We start from the raw sequence: 19,390 nt of genomic DNA on the forward strand, positions 1-19,390 counted from the left end.
TCGCTGATTGATCGAGGCAACCTTTATGACATCAGCGTCGCCATGGCAACCATTATGACACCTACGTCGATACTGTGCCCGTCGCTGAATCAAAAACGTGGGATTTCTACGTCCTTTATGACATCATCGTCGCTGTGCCCGTTGCTGATTGGTCGAGGTCTGGCGGCCTCGACCAATCAGAGACGCGGGATGTCTACGTCCTTTATGACATCATCATCGCTGTGCCCGTCGCTGATTGGTCGAGGCCTGGCGGCCTCGACCAATCAGAGACGCGGGATTTCCAGGACAGACAGACAGACAGACAGACGGTATTCTAGAATATGCATGTCCCCGTAGTATATGGACAATGATGATTCCAGAATTCGCGGCAGACTGTGCCCGTCGCTGATTGGTCGAGGCAACCTTTATGACATCATCGTCCCCATGGCAACCATTATGACATCATCGTCGCTGTGCCCGTTGCTGATTGGTCGAGGCCTGGCGGCCTCGACCAATCAGAGAGCCGGGATTTCCAGGACAGACAGACAGACAGACGGAAAAACCCTTAGACAATTATATATATAGATTCTGTTTCTCTGTGTTCTGGTATTGGTTATTGTATAGGTCTTGGTGTGTATCCCACTGACCGTGGTGCCCCCTTACTCTTTATATAAAGTATATTAGACCCGCTACATTTTTCGGAGGCCATCCTCCACATTTCTTCCTGGGGGATTGGAGTGCGTGCAAATTTGGGGCAGTCCTTGTGTTCACTTTATGGTCAAACTTTATATGTGAATTAAATAAATCATAATAATGGGAACTTTGTTTTCATGTGGCCATACAGTACGTGGGCTCAAAGGCTTTATTTGGGTGCGTATAACTTTGGTACAGGGCAGGCATTGCATTCAGTGAATAAGCAAACAGTATGGGAGTACCAAATGAATAATGTGAACTTAGTTTTTCTGCGGCCATCCAGTACCTCAGTTCAAAGGCTTATTGGGGTGTGTGTAGCTTTGGGGCAGGGCAGGGCAGGCCTTGCATTCAATGCATAAGCAAACAGTATGGGAGCACCAAATGAATAATGTGAACTTAGTTTTCCTGCGGCCATCCAGTACCTAAGTTCAAAGGCCTATTGAGGTGTGTGTAGCTTTGGGGCAGGGCAGGGCAGGCCTTGCATTCAATGCATAAGCAAACAGTATGGGAGTACCAAATGAATATTGGGAACTTTGGTTGCATGTGGTCATTTATGACGACTGTTGAATGGGTTGTTGGGGTGCATCCAAATTTTGGGTAGCCGTGCCACTCACTGCATATGCAATAGCTGAATAAGGGACACACTGTTTAATAATGGGAACAAAAAAGCATAGTTGGCTGATGGCTCTCTAAGAAAAATGAGGACCGACTGCTGGCCCTATAAAAATAGACTTTGTGACTTTCAGAGTCCCTCCTTCACAAATGAAAAAGGATGTGTATGATGATGTGTCACACAACACATGGCCAGATAAAGGTTGTAAAATGTTAAAATGACATTTCCCAGTGAATGCATTTTTCTTGGTTGAAAGCAGTGCTAAAGTTGCAAAAAGGCATCAAAAACGATACGTGGGAACATAGCCCAAGTGGTGGAGGAACATTCTTGTTTTGGGTTATTTATTTTGCCTTACATACAAATCATTACCCTGGACAGGATGTTCCTTAACATATTTCCCAGGAAAATCCACTTTCGTTTCGTCTTTGTATGTTTTATTGTGCGCCTGTAAAAGCGGCGTAAGACTCTGGCAACATTGTTCACCGCTGTGAGTCAGAAATGCTTCCAGGGTTATTCCCCATGATGATCCATGTTATTTAAGCACTGTTCCCATTGTTTACAGATGAGGGAATCGTGGCAAAAATGCTTGGTTTTCCCATAGACTTACATTGGGCTCGTTGCACCTGAGCATTCCAATTTGCTTGACCTCAGCAACAAGCACCCTAGCATTTTAGTGCTCGCACATCACTGTTTATGAGTAACATAGTAACATAGTAACATAGTTATTAAGGTTGAAGGAAGACTTTAAGTCCATCTAGTTCAACCCATAGCCTAACCTAACATGCCCTAACATGTTGATCCAGAGGAAGGCAAAAAAAAAAAAACATGTGGCAAAGAGTAAGCTCCACACTGGGGAAACAAATTCCTTCCCGACTCCACATACGGCAATCAGACTAGTTCCCTGGATCAACACCCTAACAAGGAATCTAGTGTATATACCCTGTAACATTATACTTTTCAAGAAAGGCATCCAGTCCCCTCTTAAATTTAAGTAATCAATCACTTATTACAACATCATACGGCAGAGCGTTCCATAGTCTCACTGCTCTTACAGTAAAGAATCCACGTCTGTTATTATGGTTAAACATTCTTTCCTCCAAACGCAGAGGATGCCCCCTTGTCCCTGTCTCAGGTCTATGATTAAAAAGATCATCAGAAAGGTCTTTGTACCGTTCCCTCATATATTTATACATTAACATAAGATCACCCCTTAGCCTTTGATTTTCCAAACTAAATAGCCTCAAGTGTAATAACCTAATAATATAATAATAATCTTGGTATTGCAGACCCCCCAGTCCTCTAATAACCTTGGTCGCTCTTCTCTGCACCCGCTCTAGTTCAGCTATGTCTTTCTTATACACCGGAGACCAGAACTGTACACTGTATTCCAAGTGTGGTCGAAATACTGACTTGTATAGGGTAAAATTATGTTCTCCTCATGAGCATTTATGCCTCTTTTAATGCATCCCATTATTTTATTTGCCTTTGTAGCAGCTGCCTGACACTGGCTACTAAATGTGAGTTTGTCATCCACCCATACACCCAGGTCTTTTTCATTGACGGTTTTGCCCAGAGTTTTAGAATTAAGCACATAATTATACATCTTATTACTTCTACCCAAGTGCATGACCTTACATTTATCCCCATTAAAGCTCATTTGCTATTTGTCAGCCCAAGCTTCCAGTTTGCATAAATCATCCTGTAATATAAAATTGTCCTCCTCTGTATTGATTACCCTGCAGAGTTTAGTGTCATCTGCAAATATTGAAATTCCACTCTGTATGCCCCCTACAAGATCATTAATAAATATGTTAAAAAGAAGAGGGCCCAAAACTGACCCCTGTGGTACCACACTGCTAACCGCGACCCAGTTCGAGTGTGCTCCATTAATAACCACCCTTTGTTTCCTACCCCTGAGCCAGCTCTTAACCCACTTACACATATTTTCCCCTATCCCCATTATTCTCATTTTATGTATCAACCTTTTGTGTGGCACCGTATCAAAAGTTTTTGAAAAGTCCATATACACTACGTCCACTGCGTTCCCTTGGTCCAGTCGGGAACTTACCTCCTCATAGAAATTGATCAGATTTGTCTGACAGGAACGGTCCCTAGTAAACCCGTGCTGATATTGGGTCATGAGGTTATTCCTCTTCAGATACTCCAGTATAGCATCCCTTAGAATGCCCTCCAGGATTTTATGCACAGTAGAGGTTAAGCTTACTGGCCTATAATTTCCGAGTTCAGTTTTTGTCCCCTTTTTGAATATTGGCACCACATTTGATATACGCCAGTCCTGTGGTACAGACCCTGTTATTATGGTCTCATTAAAGATTAAAAATAATGGTCTATCAATGACTGTACTTAATTCCTACAGTACTCGGGGGTGTATCCCATCCAGGCCCGGAGATTTGTCAATTTTAGTGATTTTTAGATGCCAACGTACTTCCTGCTGGGTTAAGCAGGTGACACTTAATGGGGATTTTTTGTTATTACTAGTGTTGAGCGATACTGTCCGATATTTGAAAGTATCGGTATCGGCCGATATCCGAAAAATATCGGATATCGCCGATACCGATATCCGATACCAATACAAGTCAATGGGACACAAATATCGGAAGGTATCCTCTATGTTTCCCAGGGTCTGAAGGAGAGGAAACTCTCCTTCAGGCCCTGGGATCCATATTCTTGTGTAAAATAAAGAATAAAAATAAAAAATATTGATATACTTCTCCTCGGACGCGCCCTGGTTGTCACCGCTGCAACCGCCATGCTTACCTTTCTAAGAATGAGCGCGTTAAGGACCTTCGATGACGTCGCGGCTTGGGATTGGTCGCTGAGCGGTCATGTTACCGCTCACGCGACCAATCACAAGCCGCGACGTCATCGAAGGTCCTTAACACGCTCATTCTTAGGAACGGAAGCATGGCGGTTGCAGCGGTGACAACCAGGGCGCGTCCGAGGAGAAGTATATCAATATTTTTTATTTTTATTCTTTATTTTACACCTGAATCTTAATCCCGATACCGATTCCCGATATCACAAAAATATCGGAACTCGGTATCGGAATTCCGATACCGCAAATATCGGCCGATACCCGATACTTGCGGTATCGGAATGCTCAACACTAGTTATTACTGATCATATTGTCTGCCATGGAATTTTCTTGTGTAAATACTGATGAAAAAAGTCATTTAGCATATTGGCTTTTTCCTCATCCTCATCCACCACTTCACCACTTTTTAAGGGGGCCAACACTATCATTTTTTAATTTCGTACTATTAACATAGTTGAAGAATATTTTGGGATTATTTTTACTCTCTCTGGCAATGAGTCTCTCTGTCTCAATCTTTGCTGCCTTGATTTGCTTTATACAGAATTTATTTAATTTTCTGTATTTTTTGAATGCCTCATCACTACCTACTTCCTTTAATTCTCTAAATGCTTTCTTTTTGTCACTTATTGCGCCCCTTACAGCTCTATTTAGCCATATTGGTTTCCTCCTATTCCTAGTATGTTTATTCCCATACGGTATATACTGTGCACAGGTCCTATCCAGGATGCTAATAAACGTCTCCCATTTTCTTTGTGTATTTTTATGTCTCAGGATATCGTCCCAGTTAATTGCACTAAGATCATCTCTCATCCATTGGAAATTTGCCCTCCTGAAGTTTAGTGTCATTGTAAGCCCTCTATTACACATCTTATTAAAGGATACATGAAAACTTATTCTTTTGTGATCACTATTACCCAAATGACCCCCAACCCTTATATTTGATATGCAGTCTGGCCTGTTGATTAATGGCCTGTTGATTAATATTAGGTCTAGCAGTGCCTCCCTTCTTGTTGGGTCCTGAACCAATTGTGAAAGGTATGGTAATTGTCTCTCATAGTTGTCAAAAACTGATTACCTTTGCTGGAACTGCAGATTTCCGTTCCCCAATCTATTCCAGGGTAGTTGAAGTCCCCCATAATAATGACTTCTCCTAGAGTCGCAGCTCCATCTATTTGCTTTATGAGGATATTCTCCGTTGCTTCCTTAATTTTTGGAGACTTATAACAAACCCCTTTCAGTAATTTATTATTTTTTTCGCCTCCCCTTATCTCCACCCACAGGGACTCTACATTTTCATTAGATTCACCTATATTATCACGCAGGATGGGTTTTAAGGATGATTTTATATATAGAAACACCCCTCTCCCTCGCTTATCCATTTGGTCATTTCTGAACAGACTATAACCCTGCAAGTTAACAGCCCAGTCATGGCTCTCATCCAGCCACGTTTCAGATATCACCACCATCATAAATATGCTCCAACCCCATTAATTCTAATTCGTCCATTTTGTTGGTGAGGCTTCTGGCATTAGTATACATACATATTATGTATCTTTCTGCACCTCTATTCTTTCTTAAATTATTAATTGATCTAGCCCCACCCCCCATGCCACCGCCACCCCCAACTTCCTTATTTGTGCCCAGGTCTCTACCTGCACTATTTTCCCCTCCTATAAAATGAATACCCTCCCCCCATTCCCTAGTTTAAACACTCCTCCAACCTTCTAGCCATTTTCTCCCCCAGCACAGCTGCACCTTCCCCATTGAGGTGCAGCCCGTCCCTAGCGAAGAACCTGTAGCCAACTGAGAAGTCGGACCATTTCTGCAGGAACCCAAATCCCTTCTTCCTACACAAATTCTTGAGCCTATTATTAACCTCCCTAATCTCCCGTTGCCTCTTTGGCGTGGCACGTGGTACAGGCAGTATTTCGGAAAATACCACGTTGGAGGTCCTTGCTTTCAGTTTGCAGCCTAATTCCCTGAAATCATTTTTAAGGACCTTCCACCTACCTCTAACTTTGTTATTTGTGCCAATGTGCATCATGACCGCTGGGTCCTCACCAGTCCCTCCCAGTAATCTGTCCACCCGATCAGCGATGTGTCTGACTCGAGCGCCAGGTAGGCAGCACACCGTTCGACGATCTCTGTCTTTGTGACGGATTGCCCTATCTGTTCCCCTAATAATTGAGTCCCCCACTACCAGCGCCTCTCTGGCCTGCCCTGCTCACCTACTTCCCTCCTTACTGTAGCAGTCACTCATCCGGCTTTTAGAGGATATGCCTGGCTGCAGCAGTGCTACCCCTGTACTGGCACCCCCCTCATCTGCCAACTTAGCAAACTTATTGGCTTGTGCCAGATCAGGACTAGCCTCCCTGGCACTCTTCCCTCTACCCGGCCTTCTGTCACCTAGCTTGCTGTTTCACAGTCCTGCAGCTCCACCCTACCATCCCCCCCTCATGTATCCCATTGAGTGTCTGCTCAGTGAGCAGAAGACTCCTTTCCATATTGTCTATGGATCTCAGTGTTACCAGCTGCACATTTAGATTCAGAATCTGGGTTTTCAAATGCACAACGTGCTCACATCTCGCACAGCAGTTTGCACCCTCGACCGGCTGATCAAGGATTGCATACATGTGGCAAGATGTGCACTGGATGGCATTAGCAATAGTTGAGCGCATTTCCTAATGGGGATTGTACCAGACAGAAAAGTTACATAAAAAAATAAATGCAAAGTATCAATAAAACACAGACAGCAATTCAGTAATTCCTTCCTTGGAAACTCCCTGAATTCAAAGTCACTGAATCACAAGTCACACACTTACCGCCGTTCACACTTACGCTCAGGTCACACTCAGCTCGTTCACACTCGCTATGCTGAAGATTTATAGATTTTTTTTTTCTTTAGTTCCCCTCAGCAGCAATCCACCTTGCTGTTCAATGCACTTCCAAAAAAGACTTGAGCCCCAACCAGCTGCCCCTTATAAACCCTTGATTATGAGCCCCCACCCTAATTTAACCCCTTGTGAATATAGCTACTCCCAATTCAGCAACTCACACCAATTCACACAGGTATTTGTTAAAGGTTTTCCAAATACCTCTTCACTGAATCACAAGTCACACACTTACCGCCGTTCACACTTATGCTCAGGTCACACTCAGCTCGTTCACATTCGCTAAGCTGAAGATTTAAAGAATATTTTTTTTTCTCTTTCCCCTCAGCAGCAATCCACCTTGCTGTTCAATGCACTTCCAAAAAAGTAGAGATGGGAAAACCCTGACAGTAAAGTTCAGCGTCCGTACTGAACCCCTACTGTTCATGCACGAACACTGAACAAAGATTTCACCAGGAAGTTCATGTTACTCTTCAGGTTCGGCTTTTCTCACACCTGGTGTTTGTCACGCTGTCATGTGCATGTGGGCATCTAATAGATGCGCATTTTTGGGGCAGCTGCAAACTGCTATTATTAGACTTGGGGGGGCAATATCCATGGCCCCTTACCAGCCTGAGAATGCCAGCCCCCAGATGTTTGCTTTAGCGAAGCTGGATGTCAAAAATGGGGAGGACCCCATGCCATTTTTCTAATTATTTATTCAAATAATTAAAAAATACAACGTGGGGACCCTTCTATTCTAGATAACCTGAGGCTGACAGCTGAGGTTTGCAGCCTCCAGCTGTGAGTTTTGCCTGATTGGTTATTGAAAATACAGGGGAACCCACACTTTTTTTGTATTATTATTATTTATTTACAGCGCAGGTGCCGGCTAACGAATACGGTCATCAGCCACTCCTGCTCTCACTGTTATTAGCAGCAGCAGGCATCAGCTGATGGGAGCAGTAGTCCCATCAGCTGACACCATTGACCGGAGGTAAACTTTATCCCTCCGATCACAGCTGCACGCTCATGTTGTCTTTTGACAGCATAGGAACTGTATCCAGACATGGATGATTTTACCGCCGATAAGAAATGGTGTTTGCTGTGCTGTGATGCACATGACAGAGTGGCAAACACTGGATTTTCGCGCCCCCTATTCAAGTGATTGGGGTCCGGGTTAAGGTTCTGGACTGGGAATGATCTGGTACCCGAACCCAAACTTTTTGTAACTGTTCGGCCAAACCTGCTGGACCCGAATATCCAGGTGTCCGCCCATCTCTAGAAGCAGGAGCATTGCTAGGGCTTAAAAATGCGAACAGACCACAGAAAGTGAAAGTCGCATCTTGGGACTAATTAAAAAAAAGTGAAAAAAATTGTAAAAATATATATTTTTTTAAAATTGTAAAATAATTTAAAAAAATACATATACATTGTACTCATGTACTCATGAATAAATATTATGAAAAAAAAAACATAAAAGTACAATACAGACCAAAAGTTTGGACACACCTTCTCATTTAAAGATTTTTCTGTATTTTCATGACTATGAAAATTGTAAATTCACACTGAAGGCATCAAAACTATGAATTAACACATGTGGAATTATATACTTAACAAAAAAGTGTGAAACAACTGAAAATATGTCTTATATTCTAGGTTCTTCAAAGTAGCCACCTTTTGCTTTGATGACTGCTTTGCACACCCTTGGCATTTTCTTGATGAGCTTCAAGAGGTAGTCACCGGGAATGGTCTTCCAACAATCTTGAAGGAGTTCCCAGAGATGCTTAGCACTTGTTGGCCCTTTTGCCTTCACTCTGCAGTCCAGCTCACCCCAAACCATCAGGTCATCTGGCGTAGCACCCCATCACTCTCCTTCTTGGTCAAATAGCCCTTACACAGCTTGGACGTGTGTTTGGTGTCATTGTCCCTTTGAAAAATAAATGATGGTCCAACTAAACGCAAACCGGATGGAATAGCATGCCGCTGCAAGATGCTGTGGTAGCCATGCTGGTTCAGTACGCCTTCAATTTTGAATAAATCCCCAACAGTCTCACCAGCAAAGCACTCCCACACCATCACACCTCCTCCTCCATGCTTCACGGTGGGAACCAGGTATGTAGAGTCCATCCGTTCACCTTTTCTGCGTCGCACAAAGACACGGTGGTTGGAACCAAAGATCTCAAATTCGGACTCATCAGACCAAAGCACAGATTTCCACTGGTCTATTGTCCATTCCTTGTGTTCTTTAGCCCAAACAAGTCTCTTCTGCTTGTTGCCTGTCCTTAGCAGTGGTTTCCTAGCAGCTATTTTACCATGAAGGCCTGATACACAAAGTCTCCTCTTAACAGTTGTTGTAGAGATGTGTCTGCTGCTAGAACTCTGTGTGGCATTGACCTGGTCTCTAATCTGAGCTGCTGTTAACCTGCGATTTCTGAGACTGGTGACTCGGATAAACGTATCCTCAGAAGCAGAGGTGACTCTTGGTCTTCCTTTCCTGGGGCGGTCCTCATGTGAGCCAGGTTCTTTGTAGCGCTTGATGGTTTTTACAACTGCACTTGGGGACACTTTCAAAGTTTTTCTATTTTTTCGGACTGACTTACCTTCATTTCTTAAAGTAATGATGGCCACTTGTTTTTCTTTACTTAGCTGCTTTTTTCTTGCCATAATACAAATTCTAACAGTCTATTCAGTAGGACTATCAACTGTGTATCCACCAGACTTCTGCTCAACACAACTAATGGTCCCAACCCCATTTATAAGGCAAGAAATCCCACTTATTAAACCTGACAGGGCACACCTGTGAAGTGAAAACCATTTCCGGTGACTACCTCTTGAAGCTCATCAAGAGAATGTCAAGAGTGTGCAAAGCAGTCATCAAAGCAAAAGGTGGCTACTTTGAAGAACCTAGAATATAAGACATATTTTCAGTTGTTTCACACTATTTTCTTAAGTATATAATTCCACATGTGTTAATTCATAGTTTTGATGCCTTCAGTGTGAATTTACAATTTTCATAGTCATGAAAGTATGGAAAAATCTTTAAATGAGAAGGTGTGTCTAAACTTTTGGTCTGTACTGTATATACAGTATATTTTAGATCGCCGCGTCCAGAACAACCAAACATGTAGAACTATCCCATTAGTCAACCCCTTTAGTGAACACTTTAAAAAAAGAGGCAAAAAAGATGCTTTAACATCGTACTGCCTAAGAAAAACTGGAATAAAATGTGATCAAAAAGACGAATGTATATAAAAATGGTATAGCTAAAAGCGTCATCTTGTCCCACAAAAAGCAAGCCACCAAACTGTTCCATCAGCCAAAAAGTAAAAAAGTTATAGCTCCAAGAATAAATCAATGCAAAAATAATAATTTTTTATAAAATGGGTTTTATTGTGTAAAAGCGACAAAGCATAAAAACTATATAAATGGGATATCGCTGTAATCATACTGACCCTAAGAATAAAGCTGCATTATCAATTTCACCATACATGGAACACCATTAAATTATTTGGTGCAATTTCTCCTGTTACTCTTATGAAAATGCAACATTTGTGGCTGAAAAAACATTTTTGCAGGGAAAAAATGTGATTTCTTTTATTTTCATGGCTCAATGTTATGAACCTCTGTCAAGCATCTGAGGGTTCAAGGTGCTCACGACACCTCTACATACGTTCCCTGAGGGGTATAGGTTTCAATATGATGTCATTTATGGGGGATTGCTACTGTTTAGCCACATCAGGGGCTCTCCAAATGGGACATGGCATCCACTAATTATTCCAGCAAATTTTGAATTCAAAAAGTCAAATGCCGCTTCTTCTCTTCCAAGCCCTGCTGTGCGCCAAAACAGTAGTTCTCCTCCACATATTAGATATTGCTGTCATGGTTACAGATGGGTTTCCACTCCTGCCATCATGGGGTAAATGTTGTGTGCCTCTTTTTGGATCTGGGAGGGACATATATACCCCTTCCTGGCTAAGATTCTCTGTCAGTTATACTTTCGTTCTGACTGTGTGTCTGACCCCCTGGTGTGTGTGTATACTGCATTGCTTGATTGCCTCTCGTGTATGACCTAGTCTGTCTGCTCACTCTGTTCTCTGTTTCACATTTTGGTACTGTCGTTTTTTTCAGCTCTGACCCTCTGGCTTGGCTATTGTTACTCCGTTACAGTTTTTCCCTATTGTACCATACTGCTCATTCTGGCTTTTTGACCTCTGGCTTTGACTTGACTACCCCTACGTCTCAGTCCACGGTACCTCCCGGATCTCTCGGTTCTAATCTCGGCAGGCATTGACTTGTCTCTGTTTTTCCTGGTCCCTGCTGGCCATCAGTGCCTGGCTCTGCCCCTGGCCACTCCTCCGCAGTCACATGGGACAGGTCCTGTACACAGTCTAGTGAAGTTCTCCGCCTTTCCCCGGCCACTCCCCCAGAGTAATGTGGGACAGGTCCTATGCACAGACAAGTGAGTTCATCGCCGTTCCCTGGCAACTCTCCCAGAGTCACATGGGGCAGGTGCCGTGCACAGTCTAGTGATAGTCTAATGCACCTACGTTCCCTGGTTACTTGTTGTATTTCAGTGTTCAGCCCCCTGCGGTAGGTTGGTCAGGGGGGTGATACAATTGGAATATTTAGGAGAAATTTCACAAGTTATATGGTGCAATTTATCCTATTAACCTTATGAAAATGCAAAATTTGGGGCTAAAAACATTTTTTGTGGTAAAAATGTTTATTCTCAAGGCTCAATGTTTTAAAGTTCTGTGAAGCATCTGGGTGTTCAAAGTGCTCACCACACATCCACATAAGTTTCCTGAGACATCTAGGTTCCAAAATGATTTCACTTGTGGGGGTTTTACACTGTTTAGACACATCAGGAGCTCTCCAAATGTGACATAGCGTCCGCTAATTATTCCAGCAAATTTTAAATTCAAAATGTCAAATGAACCTAACCCTTGTGAAAATAAAAATATTTGGGTCTAAAGTAAATTTTGGGGGATTTGGTCCCTTAAAAATGGTTCTGTAAATTTCGTTGTAAAAATGAGAAATCTCTGGTCAACTTTTAACCCTTACCACTTCCTAATAAAAAAATATGCAAATTGCCACTTCAGAGAAAAAGAGGACTTGAACTCTATAGCGCCACCTGTTGGAAATAGCAACAAGTCACAATCAACCCTTTAACCCCTTTCTGCCATTAGACGTACTATTCCGTCCATGTGGGGTGGGCCCTACTTCCCAAGAACGGAGTAGTACGTCCAGCGCGATCAGCCGTGCTCACTGGGGAGCGCGACCGATCGCGGCCGGGTGTCGGCTGACTATCGCAGACCGCTCCTGGCACATTAACCCCCGGCACACTGCGATCAAACATGATCGCAGTGTTCTGGAGGTATAGGGAAGCATCGCGCAGGGAGGGGGCCGATGTGATCGCATTGCTGCGAGGGTCTCTTACCTCCTCCTCCCTGCAGGCCCGGATCCAAATTGGCCGCAGGGCTGCATCCGGGTCCTGCAGGGAGGTGGCTTACCAGCGCCTGCTCAGAGCAAGCGCTGGTAAACGTCCCTGCTGTGCCTGTGTGATTGCTGATCTGACACAGTGCACAGTAAAGTCTCAGATCAGTGATCTGTCAATAAAATGTGATGCCCCCCTGGGGCAAAGTAAAAAAGTAAAACAAATATTTTTTACATGTGAAAAAAAATTCCTAAATAAATAATAATAAAAAAAAAATGTTGTTCCAATAAATACAATCCTTTATCTAAATAAAAAAAACAAACAATAAAAGTACACATATTTAGTATCGCCGCGTCCGTAATGACCTGTAGTATAAAACTGTACCACTAGTTAACCCCTTCAGTGAACACTGTAAAAAAAAGGCAAAAAACAATGCTTTATTATCATACCAACGAACAAAAAGTGGAATAACACGCGATCAAAACGACAGATATAAATAACCATGGTACCGCTGAAAACATCATCTTGTCCCACAAAAAACGAGCCACCATACAGCATCATCAGCGAAAAAATAAAAAAGTTATAGTCCTGAGAATAAAGCGATGCAAAAATAATTATTTTTTCTATAAAATAGTTTTTATCGTATAAAAGCGCCAAAACATAAAAAAATGATGTAAATGAGGTATCGCTGTAAACGTACTGGCCCGAAGAATAAAACTGCTTTATCCATTTTACCAAACGCGGAACAGTATAAATGCCCCCACCCCAAAAGAAATTCATGAATAGCTGGTATTTGGTCATTCTTTTCTTTCTTTCAACTTTCTTTCTATTAATGAAAATGTATAGTACAGGAAGGGAAAACACAACAAATTACACAAACCAAGTGTACGACAATACAACACCCGCAAGGAGAAACAGATAATCATGTAGAATCACAAAAAATTAAATTGAACATGACTAAAGGACCCAATTTAACCATTAACTAATGGGCTAACTTGAAAAGTCCAAAAAAAGGAGTGAGTCATAGGGAGGGGGGAGAGTTAAGGGGAAGGGGGAAAGGGTCTGGAAGGAGGTGATGATCCAGGATAGGGTGATATTCCAGGACAGCCATCCCATGTGTGGCACTACTTGGAAGAGAATATTAATCAATTAGTTGTCTGCGGTTATTGAGGTATTAGATAAAAAGTCAGGGTTGGAACGGTACACGGACCACGGCTCCCATATGTTCCGGAAAGAAGCGAGAGACTCTTGAGTGTTAGCTACTAAATCGGCTGTGTACTTTAACAACTTATACGTAATTTTCAGAGGGATTATTCGTATTAGGCTCACAGATATCCACCCTTTATTTTAAAATGTAAACCTTTATTAAACCTTAATAAAAATCTTATAAATAATAAACAACACACCAACACCACAAGAAAAAAAAACAACCAGGGGGGGTGCCTGCCCCTAAACTGGCCTACCTCAACCTACCTACTTGCGGAGGTTGGCGCCCTAAACCTGCGCAGTGGCACCACCGCTCCTCGACGGCTCTCCCTGCTCACCCTGCTGGGCCCTATAGTGGCAGGGAGTGAGGAAGATGGTGAACAGGCTGGTGAGAAAGAGAAGAGATATGTGTGCAGTATTGTTCCTGTGTAGGCAGCTTGAATAATTTTTCTTGGTAGGTTGGCTGGATTAATACTCTGATGAAGCTAATAAGCTAGAATTACAACTGCTCTCAAAAGATGTTATCGGTACCTCTCTAAATAGACTGTATCTATAACAAATCTCTTCCGCTCAATCATATAACGCAATCAAGGATGTCTTATAAAATATACCTATAGAAAAGATACCTTTCTGCACCCTCACAAATCTTGATCTAAACAGTGTGTATAGAGTTCATTTTGAGAAGATATACTGCACACTCTCCTATATCCTCTATGTGCAAAAAATATGGACTTGAGCAAGATATATCTCAATTTCTATCAATATATTGTGACACAAGCAGAAAATAACTTAAAGTCACAGAGAGGACTATTGCACATATATATAGGCCAGAAGAAAATATTTCAAACAAAAACAAAAAGCAAACACCCTAAAACAAATACCAAATATCATGGGTCAAATGGCAACCTGTAATTTCATGTAGCAATTACTCGACGCATTTCCCCTCTTTTTCGAGATTCATCAGGAGGAGGATGTAAACAAGGTACTTATCTTATTGCTGCAAATATGAGCTTAAGGTGAATCAATTTGATGGAGTGGTAGGGACAATCCCCCATTTTGCTCACCGTCCTTGTGATCATTCTGACCCCACGGAGTGGGATTTTGCGTGGAGCCCCAGATCGAGGGAGATTATCAGTGGTCTTGTATGTCTTCCATTTTCTAATTATTGCTCCCAATGTTGATTTCTTCACTCCAAGCTGGTTGGCTATTGCAGATTCAGTCTTCCCAGCCTGGTGCAGGGCTACAATTTTGTTTCTGGTGTCCTTTGACAGCTCTTTGGTCTTCACCATAGTGGAGTTTGGAGTCAGACTGTTTGAGGGTGTGCACAGGTGTCTTTTTATACTGATAACAAGTTTAAACAGGTGCCATTACTACAGGTAATGAGTGGAGGAAAGAGGAGACTCTTAAAGAAGAAGTTACAGGTCTGTGAGAGCCAGAAATCTTGATTGTTTGTTTCAGACCAAATACTTATTTTCCACCATAATATGCAAATAAATTGTTAAAAAAACAGACAATGTGATTTTCTGGATTTTTTTTTCTCAGTTTATCTCCCATAGTTGAGGTCTACCTATGATGTAAATTACAGACGCCTCTCATCTTTTTAAGTGGTGGAACTTGCACTATTGCTGACTGACTAAATACTTTTTTGCCCCACTGTATATATATAGGCCAGAAGAAAATATTTCAAACGAAAACAAAAAGCAAACACCCTAAAACCAATACCAAATATCATGGGTCAAATGGCAACCTGTAATTTCATGTAGCCATTACGCCCTATATCATATTCGGTTCAAATACTTGAGTCAAATACCGACTCCCAAGGCATGTCGCCCATAGATTCATGTACCAGGTTGAAATCAATTACTCGATGCGTTTCCCCTCTTTTTCGAGGTTCATCAGGAGGAGGTACTTATCTTATTGCTGCAAATATGAGCTTAAGGTGAATCGATTTGATGGAGTGGTAGGGACAATCCCCCATTACGGTATGGTGCCATGGAGCTAAAGCCGCCCGCCTCCACCTCTTATATAGATGCACTTATTAACAGTCTCGTGTACGTTACCATGTTTTGCGCCACCACACTTCCGGTTTCCAACAGCGCCAACCCCTAGCAATGACGGTATAGTCTGGCGTGCGTGTCAACTCAGCGTGTATGCGGTACAACCCTCGCTGTGATGTACCATTGACGCCCATCAAAGACGTAGGTATCCGCCCACTGACAGCCGATACGTAAATATGGGGCGTGCATATGATTAACATGCGGCTTCAAAATATAAAAAAAAACAAAAAAAAATAACAAACATGCCCTATATACATATAGCCATAATGTGGATATCGTTGATACGGAACGTGCATATAATTGGTAGATATATAATGTTGTAGTACCGCGATGTACCGACCATTCAATGACGCGAGTACACGTACCTTAATAACCGATATACAGAAAAGGGGCATGCATGTGATTAGCGCAAATATACTAGGCACACAACAATAAAAAAGTAAAGCCGAGACTTAAATGCTCTAAGATTGAGTGGACCATTGTTGAAAAATATATATACAGTGGGGCAAAAAAGTATTTAGTCAGTCAGCAATAGTGCAAGTTCCACCACTTAAAAAGATGAGAGGCGTCTGTAATTTACATCATAGGTAGACCTCAAATATGGGAGACAAACTGAGAAAAAAAATCCAGAAGATCACATTGTCTGTTTTTTTATCATTTTTTTTGCATTTTATGGTGGAAAATAAGTATTTGGTCAGAAACAAACAATCAAGATTTCTGGCTCTCACAGACGTGTAACTTCTTCTTTAAGAGTCCCCTCTTTCCTCCACTCATTACCTGTAGTAATGGCACCTGTTTAAACTTGTTATCAGTATAAAAAGACACCTGTGCACACCCTCAAACAGACTGACTCCAAACTCCACTATGGTGAAGACCAAAGAGCTGTCAAAGGACACCAGAAACAAAATTGTAGCCCTGCACCAGGCTGGGAAGACTGAATCTGCAATAGCCAACCAGCTTGGAGTGAAGAAATCAACAGTGGGAGCAATAATTAGAAAATGGAAGACATACAAGACCACTGATAATCTCCCTCGATCTGGGGCTCCACGCAAAATCCCACCCCGTGGGGTCAGAATGATCACAAGAACGGTGAGCAAAAATCCCAAAACCACGCGGGGGGACCTAGTGAATGAACTGCAGAGAGCTGGGACCAATGTAACAAGGCCTACCATAAGTAACACACTATGCCACCATGGACACAGATCCTGCAGTGCCAGACGTGTCCCACTGCTTAAGCCAGTACATGTCCGGGCCCGTCTGAAGTTTGCTAGAGAGCATTTGGATGATCCAGAGGAGTTTTGGGAGAATGTCCTATGGTCTGATGAAACCAAACTGGAACTGTTTGGTAGAAACACAACTTGTCGTGTTTGGAGGAAAAAGAATACTGAGTTGCATCCATCAAACACCATACCTACTGTAAAGCATGGTGGTGGAAACATCATGCTTTGGGGCTGTTTCTCTGCAAAGGGGCCAGGACGACTGATCCGGGTACATGAAAGAATGAATGGGACCATGTATCGTGAGATTTTGAGTGCAAACCTCCTTCCATCAGTAAGGGCATTGAAGATGAAACGTGGCTGGGTCTTTCAACATGACAATGATCCAAAGCACACCGCCAGGGCAACGAAGGAGTGGCTTCGTAAGAAGCATTTCAAGGTCCTGGAGTGGCCTAGCCAGTCTCCAGATCTCAACCCTATAGAAAACCTTTGGAGGGAGTTGAAAGTCTGTGTTGCCAAGCGAAAAGCCAAAAACATCACTGCTCTAGAGGAGATCTGCATGGAGGAATGGGCCAACATACCAACAACAGTGTGTGGCAACCTTGTGAAGACTTACAGAAAACGTTTGAACTCTGTCATTGCCAACAAAGGATATATTACAAAGTATTGAGATGAAATTTTGTTTCTGACCAAATACTTATTTTCCACCATAATATGCAAATAAAATGTTAAAAAAACAGACAATGTGATTTTCTGGATTTTTTTTTCTCAGTTTGTCTCCCATAGTTGAGGTCTACCTATGATGTAAATTACAGACGCCTCTCATCTTTTTAAGTGGTGGAACTTGCACTATTGCTGACTGACTAAATACTTTTTTGCCCCACTGTATATGATGCTATTATAAATGATATATATACGTGGCAAATGCCCATATAGGCAATACAGGTGCTCCTCAATGTTCTTTTTTTATTATTTTATATGCTATACCTGTTTCTGAATAAATATCTGATATACATAGCATTCATCATTTTACTTTTATCTTCATTTTCATATCCTTTGTCTTCTATAATTTGTTTTTTATTGATTATTCTTTGGACAAATAAATGGTACCCAGGTATGGAGTATGAGAAATAATACACTCCGAGCTTAAGGCCCATATCACATATATATGTTTCTTTGGATGTTCCATTATTATAGCTTAGCAGCGGGGGAATCCGGCGGGGCAATCATAAGAAAGGCTCCATTAGATATAACCTCACTCTCATATTAGGAGGAAAAACGAAAATGGATAAGTATTCTCTACAATAAGAGTGAAAAAAGAACAATTTTAGGCCTATTCCGGCAAATACAAGGACCGGGCTATAGATATCAAGAGCCTATCATAGACACATGGAAAGAAGAGGCCGGGTGTATCCCTGAAGAACATAGGGATATTACAAAAAAACAACCAAATTGTATCTGTTCATTAAGCCCCATAGGGGAGGTAGTGTCCAATCTGTAAATCCATCTCAATTCTTTTTGTAAGATTCTTTTGTTCCAGTCACCACGACGCGCTAGTGGTGCTATCACCTTGATCACAGAAAAGGATATACAGTCCAGATCGCCCCATGTACCTCTCTGACATGTCTGGAGATTGGCGTATCTCTAGCATGACGGATATCTCCTATGTGGTCACCAATACGCCTCCTCAGTTCTCTCTTAGTTTTTCCCACATAGCTCGTCGGACATGAACACTGCAATAGGTATACTACACCACAAGTTTTACAGTTGGCAAAGTGTCTATTTTGGTATACCCTCCCAGTCATGGTATTCGAGAAGCTTTTACCAACCTTGATATATCTACAGAATGAGCAATGTCCACATTTGAAGGTACCAAACTCCCTTCTATCTAGCCAGGTATCCTTTCTTGGTGGTGGAGTGTACATGCTGTGAACCAGCTGGTCACCAATTGATCTCCCCCTCCTATAGGTTATAGCCGGCGTGTCGGCCAAGAAATCACTAATCTCGTTATCTGCTTTCAGGATTCCCCAATATTTGGAGATAATGGCACGGACTTCCCTTGAGCAACTATCAAAGTTGCCTTTTTTCTCTCTGGGGCTCAAGAGACTGTTTCTATCACATGACTCTACTTTCTTGAAGGCCTCTTGGAGAACATTCATGGGATATCCCCTATCAAGAAATCTGTTTCTAGGATCTTTCGCCTCCCCATAGAAATTAGAGGGGTTTGAACAGTTTCTTTTGACCCTTAAGTACTGCCCCTTGGGTATCCCTCTACGTAGACTATGCGGGTGACTGCTGTCACAATCCAGTAGGTTATTGGTTGCAGTTGGTATCCTGAATAGTGTTGTTTCCAAAAGATCCCCTGCACCTTTCTTGATGTTGATATCCAAGAAGTTGATAGATTGCCAATCAAATACTCCCTTATAGGAGTGTATATTGTGCTCCAGCTTTTTCCCTTTAGAGACTGACACATTCATGT

At 42.2% G+C, this 19,390-nt stretch overlaps 1 protein-coding gene across 1 annotated transcript in view; it reads left to right on the top strand.

The window, feature by feature from the left end:
• LOC138675546 (lymphocyte cytosolic protein 2-like) overlaps positions 1–19,390 on the top strand; it is a 456,995-nt gene that overhangs the window by 44,250 nt on the left and 393,355 nt on the right. The window lies entirely within an intron of this gene.

Source organism: Ranitomeya imitator, chromosome 4 (assembly GCF_032444005.1).
Source record: "Ranitomeya imitator isolate aRanImi1 chromosome 4, aRanImi1.pri, whole genome shotgun sequence".
Classification (NCBI taxonomy): Eukaryota; Metazoa; Chordata; class Amphibia; order Anura; family Dendrobatidae; genus Ranitomeya; species Ranitomeya imitator.